The sequence below is a fragment of the Sminthopsis crassicaudata genome, chromosome 3, assembly GCF_048593235.1.
Source record: "Sminthopsis crassicaudata isolate SCR6 chromosome 3, ASM4859323v1, whole genome shotgun sequence".
Classification (NCBI taxonomy): domain Eukaryota; kingdom Metazoa; phylum Chordata; class Mammalia; order Dasyuromorphia; family Dasyuridae; genus Sminthopsis; species Sminthopsis crassicaudata.
The window spans coordinates 261827180-261842184 of NC_133619.1; positions in this window are offsets into that span (position 1 = coordinate 261827180).

Sequence of the window (15005 nt, forward strand, 5' to 3'; positions counted from 1 at the left end):
TTTTTCTGCTTTACTTTTGCCTCCTACCTTGCCTTCGTGTTCCTTAACTTACCCACCCCCTCAGAGTCCTACCTACCCTATCCCTTTGCCTTCTTATTTATTTCTGAATTTAGAAGACTTTTATACCCTTCTAGAGGTATATCTTGTTCCCTTTTTAACTCTTTCCTAATGAGGGTAAGATTCTAGCACTACCCAACTTGTTTTTCCTCTACTTGCTTCTTCTGCATCAATTCTTCCTTTTATACCTCATTTGTATGAGATAATTACTCCTTTTTAATCTCTTCCTACATTTATATATTTTTTAGAATCACCCTATCATAAACAGAGGCCAAGCCTTTTTATTTTCAAACTATCCAAATAAGAGTACTGATAATATTTTCACAACAAAGAAGTAAACAATTTGACCTTCTGGAGTTCCTTATCATTGATCTTTAATGTTTATCTCATATTTCTCCTGGATTTTTTCTGTCAAATTTTCCATTAAGTTGTGATATTTTTATCACAAATACCTGAAAGTCTTTCAGTTCATTAAAAATCCATTTTCTTCCATTCAGAATTATACTTAACTTTGCTAGGTAAATTAGCTTTGGTCATAACCCCAGCTCTTTTGCTCAATGAAATAGAGTATTTCAAGTCTTAAGCATAGAAGCTGCTAGGTATTGTGTAATCCTATTGTAACTCCACAATATTTAAATTGTTTTTTTCTTGTTACTGGAAATATTTTTTCCTTAACCTTAACTGTGATATTCTTGTAAGTTCTTCTCCTGAGATCTATTTCAGATGGTATTGATGATTTTTTTTCTATTTCTGCTTTGCCTTCTTTCTCTAAAATTTCAGGGTCTTTTTCCTTGATAATTTCTTATAATATTTTATTGAGGTGAGGTTTTTTTTAATCAAAATTTTCAGGTAGTCCAAAAATTCTTATATTATTTCTCGTCACTGTTCTCCAGATCAGTTGTTTTTTCTAATGAAATGTTTAACATTCTCTTCTTTTTTCTCATTCTTTTAATTTTTATTTCTTATAATAGCTTCTACATCTCTGATTGTAATTTTCGAGAAATTATTTTCTTCCTTGAAAGTTTGATTTTCCATTTCAAATTCAGTGACTTTATTTTCACAATTTTCTTGATTTCTTGAATTGTTCTTTATTTTCTCATTTTTCCTCAGTCTCTCTATTTGATTTTTAAAGGCCTTTTAAAATTCTTCCAAGAATTTTTTTTTTTGCTTGAGACCATTGAAAAAGGAGTCTCTTTTTTTTTTTTTTTTTTTTTTATATCTCTTCTATTTCCCTCTGAATATAAACCCAGATCTTCTCTATTCTCATAACAGCTATCTCTGTTTGGGTTCTTTCTCCTTTTGTTTACTCATTTTTAATCTTATTTTGTTTTTTAACAGCTATTAATATAATCAAGTTCTAATCTTAAGGTGGAGGAGGGGAATGATGTTTCAAACCTTAGGTCCTTCTTATTACAATTTTCTGAAATCTGTTCCAAGGCTCAATATTCCTATGGTCCCTCATCATGCTATACCTCAAATGTTCTTGGTCCCTATGGTCCCTCTGGGGGCTACAAACTACAGTTGTCCTCTCTGCTTTGGAAATAGAACCAGGGACTTTGTTTTCCTACAAAAGCCCTCTGCTACTATACTCACCAGGCATGTTCTATCTCCTTCTTCCTCTTTTGACAGTGGAAGGTACTTCTATATTCAACTCAGCCTTCCAATCCCCACAATGTCCGTGAGGTGAAAGTTCCTACCTCCCATCCCAGCTTATAGTTTGTTGATTTAACAGAGTCAGCTTGGAAGTGCTTGCACATCTTTCAGGCTAGACCTCTGACCCTGGAGGTAGGGTCTTTTCTGGAGCCTTCCAGTTGTCTTTTGGAGGAAAACTGGTTACCCCAACTCTGGTTTATTTTTGGTGTTCTACAGTCACTCTGATGTGATGTTCTTTTTGTCTTGTTTGAGGAGTTAAAATCTTTCTGACCTAACTCTGCCATCTTCCAAAAATCCTCTCCCACTCTTAGTACTGGTTTTATGTTGGAACAAAATTAGACATTCATAAATCCAGGGCATTTAACAAAACATGTTTACTTTGTTCCACCATAGAAATAACATGCAATAAGGAGATAGTGGCATTTAGTTTCCCTGGACATACATAGCACCTCTCATCATAGGAAATGAGTCTGCTCAATAAATCATCAGAATATAAATCATGAGACACTCACAAAGTCTGAAATACAACATGGGATTGTGCTTTTTATATCTCTTATTCCTGCGACAAGAAAACTGGAGTCAGGGAAGGATGCTGGGGCTAAAGGGAATTATCTCAGGAAAACATTGCTCCTATAAAACCTCTCTTTTCCCACACTTTTCTATTACTGCTCCGGGTATATTAATGAAGAAATATCTCCTTTCTGAGTTCATGTGGAAGGTAATGGCACAAAATTTATCTACTCACAATTACAGAAATTATAAAGGTAAGAAAACCCTAGGTTTTATTGTTAATATAAATAAATAATAAAATGAATGAATGAAAAATGAATTAATGGATAAATGAATGAATGAATCTGAAGGAAGATTAGGACTCTAACAAGACTTCTTGTAGACAAAATTGCTTCAGAATGACAGAGAAATTATTCTTGCAGTCATATATTTTTTCAGACAATAAAAGTTTAAGACAAAATAGATTCATAATCTCATGCCTCCTTCGATAGAAAAACTGAACAAACTTAGTTAAGCAAAGTCATAATCTCATATACTTAAAAAAAACACAATTAAAACAGACTCTTTTGTTAAACTTATTTAGGTTAAAAATTAAACTACATTTAGAAGGTTCACAAATAGATTGGTTAAGGAAGAAGATTTACAAGTCTCCACTGAGTTAGGGACAATTAAGATTTTTCCTTTGGCATCTTATCTAAGAAATGTTTAATTAAGGTCTTAAATTTTCATAGTATAGGCTTTGGTCAAAAGAAGTTAATACTAACAGAAGACAGTTTTTCAGCTAACCAAAAGTTGCAGAAGGAATGGTCCTGTGCTCCAAAAATAAAAATTAATAAAAGGAAATAAAAAGTAGAAATTCCTATTAGAATATTACTATCCCCTCCAGTCATATAGGCTCACAATCCAATTGTTATCCTCAATGCCTTGTTCTTAACCTACCACATTCAATCTGTTCCCTAGTCCTGTTGATTCTGCCTTGATAACATCTCTCATGTACCCAATTCTCTCCTCTGACACTACCACTGTCCTGGTGTCGACCCTCATCACCTTGTGGCTTGACTATTACAATAGCCTGATTATTGAACTCTCTGCCTCAAGTTTCTTCCCACTGAATGCCTGCCATCTAGGGGAGGGGGTGGAGGGAAGGAGGGGAAAAATTTGGAACACAAGGGAGTACAAGGGATAATATTGTAAAAAATTACCTATGCATTTGTACTGTCAAAAAAAAATGTTATAATTATAAAATTAATTTAAAAAAAAAAGAAATTAAATTTAAAAAAAAAAGTTTCTTTCCACTGCTGTCCATTCTCTACTCAAACATACAATTGATCTTAAGTCATAAGTCTGATCATGTCATCCCCATATTCACAATGAACTTTATCTAATGACCCTCTAAGCCCTTCCTAATCTAACCCCTTCTTACCTTCTCTGTCTCTTTACATCTTATTCTTTTCCATGTACTTTGCAATCTAGTAACATTGATCTCCTTGCTGTCCCTTCATCTCAACGCTGGGAATTTTTACAATTCTTCTGTATGGCTAAATGTTTTCCCTCCTTCTCTCCACTTGTTGGTTTTCTTAGCTTCTTTCAAATCCTAACTAAAATCTCACCTTCTGCAAGCTTTTCTCAATCATTCCTTAATACTAATGTCTTTCTTCCATTGAGTATCTTCAATTTAACCTGTATACTTCTTGTATGTATATATTTGTTTGCATAATGTATCCTCTCAGTAGACTGTGAGGTCCTTGAGATACAATGGAAATATCAATCAATAAACATGTATTAATCACTTACTATATGCCTAAAATCATGCTAAACTCTGGACATAGAAAGACAAATACAATGGAGAGTGATCCTGAAGAAGTGTGGGTTTTAGAATTGGTGTGATCTTGTAAGAAGATGAGTTTCTAGAGATAATGATGAAGCCCAGGTGAGCAACCAGGTTAGAAATGAAGAGAGTTTGATTTAGGCCCAAAGAGTTTATATTTAAAACAGCTCTGCCACATAATACCTTGAACAACCTAGGTTCCATTTTATCTCTTTGAATGTCAGTAACCTCATCCTTAGAATAAGTGACTAGAATCTGTGGTCTAGGGGACTTCAAAGGTTTCTTCCGATCCTAATTTAAACCAAAAACCCCTTTTTTTCCAAGATGGAGGAAAGAGAAAATAAGGAGTACCCAAGAAAATTTGAAACCAGCAAAATTCATTTTTTTCTTTCTCCATTTTTGTACTTCACTGAAGTAAATTGACTTCAGTTCTGTATATCCTCTAGTGTGTGAAATAATATTCTCTTAAAATAAATCTATCACTCTCTAGGGAAGAGAGTTATTTGGGAGAGGTCTGTTGTTTATATATAAATTAGTCCCAGCAGGATGCAATCCCCCAAATCTGCTGGAATTTTTGACTTTCTTTTTCCAGAAATTCTCAGTAAATAGATTTTTTTTTCAATTCACAAATTCTTTTTAATTAGGTTACAAAGGGGGAATCTTTTTCACTTATCTCTTTCTTTGAAATCTATATCTGGTCAGAATTAATAATACAAAAATGAGATTATATCTTTGAAATCTTTAAAACTTTAGGCAGAAAAAAGTCTCCATTTTTCCTACTTATTATAATTCTTTATTTATCCTTCAGTTTCAGAAGTTGTCACCAAATTATCTACATGTTTGATTAAACCTTTTTGGTGAAATTAAAAACTTGAAATTTTCTAGCAAGTTCTAGAAAAAAAAATAGTAGGATTATCATGGAACCTTTGGGTCATTCTTTGTTATACATCCTGCTACCCTCCATAAACAAAATTTTAGATTCTTCAGCTAGTGGACTGGAGAAGAAAGCAGAACCTAGATCAATTACTGCAAATAACCCTACATCCCAAAGTACAGAAGTTATAATAATATTCAGATTAAGAATAATAGGAGTCATAGAAACAACAAACTTGGAGTGGGGGTGGAAAGGGGGAGGAAAGCATGATTTTCTATTTGAGATCCTTTATGGATGAGAGGTTAAAAAATCTGAGAGAATTTTTAATTGTTTCACTTCTCCCACTTTTTAAAATTTCAGACTATCCAAATAGTTTCTTGGAGCATAATGTCTATCCTAAAGATATTAATAATCCATTTGCTGTTGATGCAGGATTTCAAAAAATCCTCTTAGATAGGTCACATTATTTTCTTCAAGTGAATGCTTCTCTAGTCACTACAAAGCTGGTCTTTTATAAGTATCATCATTCCAGAAATGAGAGAAATCTACCAGTTTCCTGTATTTCTCCACCATTTTAGTCAGTGAAATCGCAGGCAGGATCTCTTTAAAACGCTCATTATCCATTTTCCAATTTTCAATACCTAGTCTCCAGGACTTCATAGATCTTTACTTCCCAAGACATCAGTCAATGAGTGGAGTCTGGCAGTAAGACTTTTAACAAGTCAGTCTTACCTGCTAGAAAGTGGTCATGAATATCCAAAGGGATTTCTGTCTTTTTCATTACCTTGCCAATTATGCTAAATTGTTGGGTTGAAATGAAACTTTGGAAATAGTCATCCAAATAATGGAGAGCTTATTGAAAAGATGAAAATAGAAAAATTCTGAGCATACATGTATGGGTAACCTACAAGAGATTGAGAGAAATTCATAACAGCACTTTCTTTTCTTTTCTTTTCTTTTTTGAAAGGGGGGCTGGGAAGAGCAATCAAGTTTAAGTGACTTACCCAGTGACCTAGTAAGTGTCAAGTATCTAACAGCACTCTTTCTTTACAGTTAACAGAATGGAAGCATTTTTATATATCTTCAAAAAAAAAAAAACTCATGGGCAATTCAAATATTTCTTATTTTTAGAAATTTTAGAAACTTATTTTTAAGAACTGGCATCTGATTATTTTTCATTTGGTAAGTTTATCAGAACCTAAGCACATCCAACAACCTAGATTGTTGGGATAACTGTAGAAAAATTTTATTTAGATTTGGTTCAAGTACATTTACCTGTTTTTGGCAGGAATTTTAAAACACTACATTCTAAAATCATACTGTTTTATAATTTAACACTCAAACTAATCACAACACTTCAGATCAGAGAAGAGCATAGTATGATTATCACCTCATTCTGAAGTCCTAATCAAGCCTAAAATCGGTCTATATTGGGCTTCAAGTCCCATGAAAAAAACACAAACACATACATACGTGCACACATACACACATATCTTTCATAGAGCTAGATCTACCTTATTTTATTCTTGCAAAGTTAACTTTTGGAACCTAAGTATTGAGCTTTACATTTATTTTTATTAAGTTTAATCTTATTAATTTCATCCCATTTTTGCTAGTCTGTTGAGATTTTTTTTTAAATTCAAAAAAATCCAAACTCTGCCATCTAATTTGTTAATTATCTTTGCTAATTGTATGTAATTTGCAAATTTGATAATCATATCATTTCTGTCTTCACCCAATGTTTTCATTAGATAACAAATATCAATTTTTTTTCATACACTGGTATGTGCATTCATTGGAGATCCGTGTTCTCATCAGGGTGGACTCTCTACAGCAATTTAGATCATAACCCTTCTAAGTCTTCTGGTCCTATATCATTCTTGTGCCCTCCCACATTGTGTCTCCACAGTCCTGGAAGCCTTTCTTTAATATTATGTGGGTGCCTGTGTAGAATTCTATGATCTTTTGTTTTCACTTTTTGACAAGACCACCTGCTTTTCTAAATTAAAAAAAAATCCCTTGAATGGTAACTTTTACTCTTCTTCTTGAATGAAAATAAATGTCATTATATGTATATATCTCTATTGTCCTTTATAACTGTTCACTTGTAATTTTAATTCTGCAGAGTTATTTCTTGATGATTGCTTGATCTGTTGATCAATAATGCCAACATCATTTTTAGAATATTGATGTTGCAAAGATCTTTTTTTAGGACACTACAAGACATTGTAAAAATGTTCTTCCATTTATTTGTTTTATGCCCAGTGCATTATTTAATAACAGTATCTGTCCCAGAGACATGGGTTAATCATTAAGTTCATCCAATGTGTTGTTACATATAATGAACATGCATATCATGTATCTAAAAGATAGACCTTCTTTATCCAAGTAAATAATTATTCAAGTGAATAATTAGGATGAAGTTTTTTGAGTGTTTATGGATATGACTGACAAGGGCATCTCAAACATCTCTTTATCCATACTTAATCTGTTTTCTATTTTCACTCTGCCTGGATATCCTTTAGAACAATGAAAAACCCCTTTGGAAAGCGTAAACAGAGTTGATATTTATAACTTTATAGGATTTATAGGATCACTCCTCAGTCTCTACTCTCTTGCCTTCACAAACTCAGATCTACTAGCTCTTAAGCATTATTTCTACTATACTGTACTGTTTCATATAGATTATTCCAGGCCACAATCAAAGGTAACAAGAATGATGTTCTACCTCATTAAGATAATTAATTGGTTGGGGGAAAGGTTAGACAGTCATTGCAGATGAGAATGAATGTGTACAATGGAACAATATTATGGAGGGCTTTGAAAGCTATTATGAGGAGTTTGAACTTTTATGTATTAGAAATTCAAGAAAGGATTTTTTATTAAGGGACTGCTATCTTAAAAGTTTTTGGATTGTTAATATGTCAGTAGTTTGTTAGATGAGTTATTGGTGGAGAGACTGGAGGTTAGAAAATAAAATATTGTAGTTAAGGCAGCAAGGTGGTGTGTTGGTTAGTGTTGGGGCTGAAGTCAGGAAGACTCAATTTCCTCCGTTCAAATCTGGCCTCAGCTACTTAATAGCTGGGTAACCCCAGATAAGTCACTTAATCCTGTGCCTCACTTTCCTCATCTGTAAAATGAACTGGAGAAGGAAATGGTAAGTCACTCCAGTATCTTTGCCAAGAAAACCCCAAATGGTGTTAAAAAGTGTTGGACATAATTGGAAATGACTAAACAACAACAATATAGTAATTCTTTGTGAGTAATAAAAATGTACTATTGTTAGAATAGTAAGAATGAAAAGGAAGGTTCTGTATGAGAATTGTCAAGAAAGAAATTTTTAGAATGTGAAGAATAAAACAAGAGCCAAACAAAGTTTCAAACCTAAAAACCTGAGGAATTAGAGAAGGGAACTGAAAGAAATAAGAAAGTTAAGAATAATTAATCTATGGGAAGTAAGACAAAAAAATTATTATTTTGATTTGTTACGTGGTTTCTCTGAAGGAGTGGCTAGAGCCAGAGGGATAAAATGTTTAGTAGACAAGGCCTAAGTATGAATCTGTAACTCAGGTGAAAGATTAAGATCAAGATACAAATATTAGTAACCTATTTAAATATGATAGAAGGACCCAAGGAAGAAAACCAGGTAGTTAAAAGTGATAGTAACCCTTAGACCTCAATAAGACAAGTGTTTCTTTATATATTTGAACTGATTTCCTTTCCTTAAATAGAGACCAGATTTTATTGGTCTGTTTAACTTCATAGTGCCTTCTACAGTATTATATTAAGGTATTTAATGCTATTAAAAAGTTTAAATATTTTCATTGGAATTATAATTACACTAAAAATATTATTCTGATCAATTAAAATGTCCACAATTAAAGAATAGTCTGTATTGCATATTCAAAAATTAAAATTTAAAATTTTAACTGTAAATTCACATGAATCATTGGCTTTCCTGCATATTAACAACAAAGTCCAGCAGCAAGAGACAAAAAGAGAAATTACATTTAAAATATCTTTAGACAAACTAAAAAGGAGTCTATTACCAAAACAAAGCCAGAAAATATATGATCACAATCATAAAAAGCTTTTCACACAGATAAACTCAGATCTAAGCAATTGGAAAAATATCAATTGCTCATGGATAGCCCGAGCTAATATAATAAAAATGACAATTCTAACTAAATTAATCTACTTATTCAGTGCCATGTCAAACTGCCAAAAAATTTATTAACAAAATTCATCAGAAAAACAAAAAGTCCAGAATATCAAGGGAATTAATGGAAAAAAAAGCAAAAGAAGGTGACCATACCAGACCTAAACTGTATTATAAAGTGACAATCATCAAAATCATTTAGTATTAAGAAATAGAATAGTAGATCAATGGAATAAATTAGATACATGAGACATAATAGTTAATAACTATTCATCTACTGTTTGATAAACCCAAAGACTCCATCTTCTGGGATAAGGACTCACTATTTAACAAAAAATTAGGAAATTGGGAAAACTAGAAAACAGTATCATAGAAACTAAAAATAGACCAACATCTCACATTCTATATCAAAATAAAGTCAAAACGGGTTCATGATTTAGACATAAAAGATGATACTATAAGAAATTTATTAAAACAAGGGATAGTTTACCTGTCAGATCTTTGGAGAAGGGAAGAATTTATGACCAAACAAGAAATAGAGAAATATAAAATGCAAAATGGATAATTTTGATTACATTTATTTTAAAAGTTTTTCACAAGCAAAATCAATGCAGCCAAGATTAGAAGGGAAGCAGAAAACTGGAAAGTAATTTTTATAGCTAGTATAACTAAGAACTGACTCAAATTTATAAGAATACAAGTCATCCCCCAGTTGAAAATTGGTCAAAGGACATGAAGAGACAATTTTCAGATGAAGAAATTAAAGCCATCTATAGTCATATGAGAAAAAATAGTCTAAATTACTATTGATTAAAGAAATTCAAATTAAAGCATTTAATTTGTACCACCTCACACCTATCAGATTGGCTAAGATGACAGGGAAAGATAATGATAATGTTGGAAGGGATGTGGGAAAATTGGAACACCTATATTGTTGGTGGAGTTGTGAACTGATCCAACCATTTTGAAGAGTAATTTGGAACTATGTCCAAAGAACTGTTCACACCTTTTGATCCTCAGTGCCTCATTGGGTCTATATACCAAAGAGATCATAAAAGAGGGAAAAGGATCCACATGTGCAAAAATGTGTATAGTAACTCATTTTGCAAATAAATTTGCTCATCAACAAGGGAATAGTTGAATAAGTTATGGTATATTAATATAATGGAATACTATTGTTCTATTAAGAAATGATGAAAAGGCTGATTTCAGAGAAACCTGGAAAGACTTGCATGAACTAAGTGAAGTAAGCAGAACCACAAAAACTTTATACTTAGCAACAGTAAGATTGTGTGATGATCATCTATGATAGAGTTAACTTTTTTCAGCAATTGAGTGATCCAAGACAATTTTAATAAACTGTGGATGGAAAATGCCATCCACATCTAGAGAAAGAACTATGGAAACTGAAAATAGATTCGAAGCATACTATTTTCATTTTTTCTTTTCTTTTCTTTCTTTCTTTCTCATGTGTATTCCCTTCTTTTCTAATTATTCTTTCCCAATATGACTCATATGGAAATGTATTTAAAATTATTATACATGCATAACCTATGTCAGATTGCTTGCTGTGTTGGGGGTAGGGTAGAAAAGGGAAGAAGAGGAAGGAAGGGAAAAAAAATTGGAACCCAAATCTTACAAAAATGAATGTTGAAAACATGTAATTGGAAAAATGAAATACTATTAAGTAAAAAGGCAAATAAAGAAAAATTCAAACTTACTACAGGTTTCTGGAATGACTTTCTTGATACTTTTGTACAAACTAAAGAAAAGTTAGTTACACAAAGAAAGACATTATTGAAACTGGGAAAGCATTTTAGCTTTTAAACACAATTTTTTTTTTTTGTCTGATGCTCTTAAGTGTCAGGTATTCATAAATACATTGCTTTTTCAATTGTGTTTTCAATAAATGGACAAACCAGAGATGACTATGCTGCATATTTTTCTAAATTACTCTATTTTCCCAAATGGATTCATATTGATTTTGTGAATGCGTCTTCCAAACAAATAATGTTTTTGTCAATTAGACCTGCCAATCATCACTTATGGTGAATTTCAGCATAGTGTTGCAGAAAATTGAAATAAACTTTTCCAGCTGAAGATAAAAATATAAAAATAAGAACTTCTTAATATGAATTTTGTAAAGATAGATCCTTAATTTAAAAAGAAAATTTTTTTAATTTTTTTTAAAAATAAGAGTCATTTGGTGTTTTTCACTTTCTTTTTCTTATAATACTATTTGCAGATGTAAAATTTCATGGTGGAATAATTTGGGGCTTAATTCATATTATGATCACATTGATACTATTTGTTCTAACTTTGGGTTAGTGAAATTTGCAAATCTTGGAAGCTATAAATGTTAGTAAAGTTATCTCAACAGGAAGAATATCTATATTATTAAAATAGACAAATTCCAGAATGAATTAACTACTAATTCTACTAAAAGACCAAAGTAGGCATTTAATTATCAGATTGGCCAGAATAATTTATATGATTCTACAGTCTACTTGTTATTATGTATGAGGAGAAAAAAAGTTGCTAGATAAGCATTTTCCTGAATTTGTTCTTGGATGGAAGAGAAAATGAAATAATAGCTGCAAACAACCCACATTCTCTTTATATACTTGATATAAAGTTTTTTTAAAAGCATTAATTTAAAAGCTATTTTCTACTTTCTGTGCTTTTTGATAACAATGTAAGTGACCCAAGGTTCTTGAAGGGTATGCCAACAGAGTGCAAATTCTGTCATGTTCTATCTTGTAGAAAATGCTTTGAGTGCAATCCCAGCAAAGAACTTTCTGAGTATCACCTTAGCTAAGTATGGAGAAATTTCTTACTAGTGTGTTAGTGAGTAGGTGATGAACACTTTTTTTCATGTCAATCTTTAAAGCAATGAAGAATGGCAATGGCATTGGCAGTAGATCAGCCTGTCTTGAAGCAAAGAGTGCTAAGAATCGAAAGTCTTAGATTATCTGTCAATATTAACCTAACTGTTGACACTTTAAATGTGAGAGCCTTGTCTGTTTTTCAAAGAATGGACATATCCCTCAAGGAACTGAAGCATATTAATCTTAGTATTTTCACCATTTTTCCAAATTACTAAAGTGCATCCAGAAGAAAGAAATAAGTTGCAGCAAAATTGAAAAATGGCTCTTTGGTACTCCTTAGAGAGGCAAATAAAACACTTAGCAGCTATGTATTCAAAGACAAGAAACATCATTTCATTAGAATGTTTGATCGTCTCATACTGCAGCGCTCGCAGTAAGTATCTTCAGGGGAAAAAAACAAAACAAAACAACACCACAAAATTCATTGTAATTAATGTACTAACTTATGTTGCAGAGGATTAGAAGGTAAAAATATTCTACACAGAACCCTCTAAATTAAATCAACATATTGTTTTATGCTCCATGGTTTTAATGCAGAGGTAGGCATAAAAGAAAACAATGAAAAATACGTTGGAAAACATGGTGCAGACACAAGAAATGAGAGGCTTGAAAGATTATAAAATCTCACACTCATACATCATGAATATTTTCTTTAAGATGAAAATTACTGAAAAGGGCAAGCACCAAACAATATTATAAAAAATGAAATTTCTAACCCCATTACCTCAAATGTAAGTTTAGGATTTTTAGAAATTGAATCACTAAGGCAAATTATCATCATCATCATCATTACTATCATAACCTCATAGTATTTCCAACAAGAACTCAGCAAGTGTACAGAAACATTCAGCATAGATATACATTAACTGATGTAGATATACAGATACAATCATCTGGTCGTACCCCAGGTTGAGCCTAAATAAGAATAAAGAGTCTGACTACTCCAATGAGCTACACTCCCTTCTTACCATGGTTTATTAATGATTCACCAAAAAGTGAACATTAGTGCATTTACCCTATTCCCATTTCCGATCTGTAAACTTAAGAGTTATCTATTAAATTATTAGTGTCATATAGCCTAGTCAACTCCTAGGGCTCTAGGAGAAAACAAATAATTCCTGAGCTAATATCAACTTAAAGCCTAAAGATGAGAAGGAATGGGGCCCAATCTGAGATAACTTCAATTTGATTTTTTTGTCAATTAGACCTGCCAATCATCACTTACAGTGAATTTCAGCAGAGTTACAGAAAATTGAAATAAACTTTTCCAGCTGAAGATAAAAATGTAAAAATGAGAACTTCTTAATATGAATTTTGTAAAGATAGATCCTTAATTTAAAAAAGAAAACAAATGAGTCATTTGATTTTTTTCACTTTCTTTTTCTTATAATACTATTTGCAGATGTAAATTTTATGGCAGAATAGTTTGTGGCGTAACTCATATTATGATTACATTGATACTGTTCTAACTTTGGGTTAGTGAAATTTGCAAATCTTGGAAGCTATAAATGTTAGTAAAGTTACCTATTTTACCTATTTAGGGGAATAAGTTTCCCCAAAATGAAAATTAATGAAGGAGGAAACGTTGAAAGAGTTCGTGAAAATTTTCTTCATTGATTTAAATCCATAAATACCATACCATAAATCCAATACCATAACAAGGAAAAAGCACTTATAAAAAGCACTTTAGCAAACTTTTTTTCAAACACTTATTAACTTCACCAAACCTAAAGACATGACAATCTAGAGCAAAGACATGTTAGACATTCATTTACAAATCTTTTAAATAAATCATAATAAATTCAAAATAAATATAAATGAATTCAAACTTATAAATAAATAAATTCAGTTACAAAATATTACCAAGAAGGATGGTGTATGACATCATTAAACAGCAAGAAAATAGAGAAAGGAAAAATGAATTTAAAGGAAATGTAATAAAAGACCCAGTAAAATAAAATTAACTTGAGAAATAAGATTGAAAGAACAGCAAACATAAAAATGAAAATAGTCTAAAGATCTTAGTACATTCTTATAGATAGTAATTTTAAGAAACTTTTTTCTATATTAATGACAACAAAACCACCATATGTCAACACTAACATCATAATGCTATATATACTGCCTAATAACTTGGAAATAGTTCTAGAGAAAATGAGAATAGGAATATCAGCTAAGCAGATCTGAAGTTGGAGATTTTTCAAGCACTGAAGAATCAGTTCTCAAATGCAGTACCTGAAATAGAACAAGATAAAGTTTTGGAAGAAAATTTTAGGCCAAATTACTTTATGAGGTACAAATATCAGTATCAATAATTGCAGATTTGGGGCAGCTAGGTGGCGCAGTGGATAGAGCACCAGCCTTGAATTCAGGAGGACCTGAGTTCAAATGTGATCTCAGACACTTAACACTTTCTAGCTGTGTGACCCTGGGCAAGTCACCTAACCCAAGCCTCAGGGGAAAAATAATAATAATAATAATTGCAGATCTACATGCCCATTTTCTCACATCTTCAAATTTGCATTTGAATTATCTACTTGCAAATTGAGGTCATTCTTGATGAAGGTAGAAGGAAACAAGTAAATGGCTACAAATCATAGTTTGTTTTTTTTTTATTTTATTTTTAAATCATTGAATAAAACAGCATTTCCATAACAGTACAACAAAAAAAGATAACTGCACATGAAACTGCAAGTCTACTATACATAATTTTCTGTTCCTTTCAAATATATAACAAAATGGCTACTATTAGACCCAAATAAGTATATATATATATATATATATATATATATATATCGATGTGTGTATATATATGTACACATATATGTATATATGTATATGTATAATTATTCTACACATACTTCCATAATCAGTTCATTTTCTAGATGCAGATAGTGTCTTTTTTCATATGTCCTTTATGGTTAATCTGAGTAGTTATAATATTCAAAATAGCTTATTTACTCAAAGCATTCTTTTGTTGGGGGGAGAGAGGCAATTGGGGGTCCCACAGCTAGTGAGTGTTAAGTGTCTGAGGCC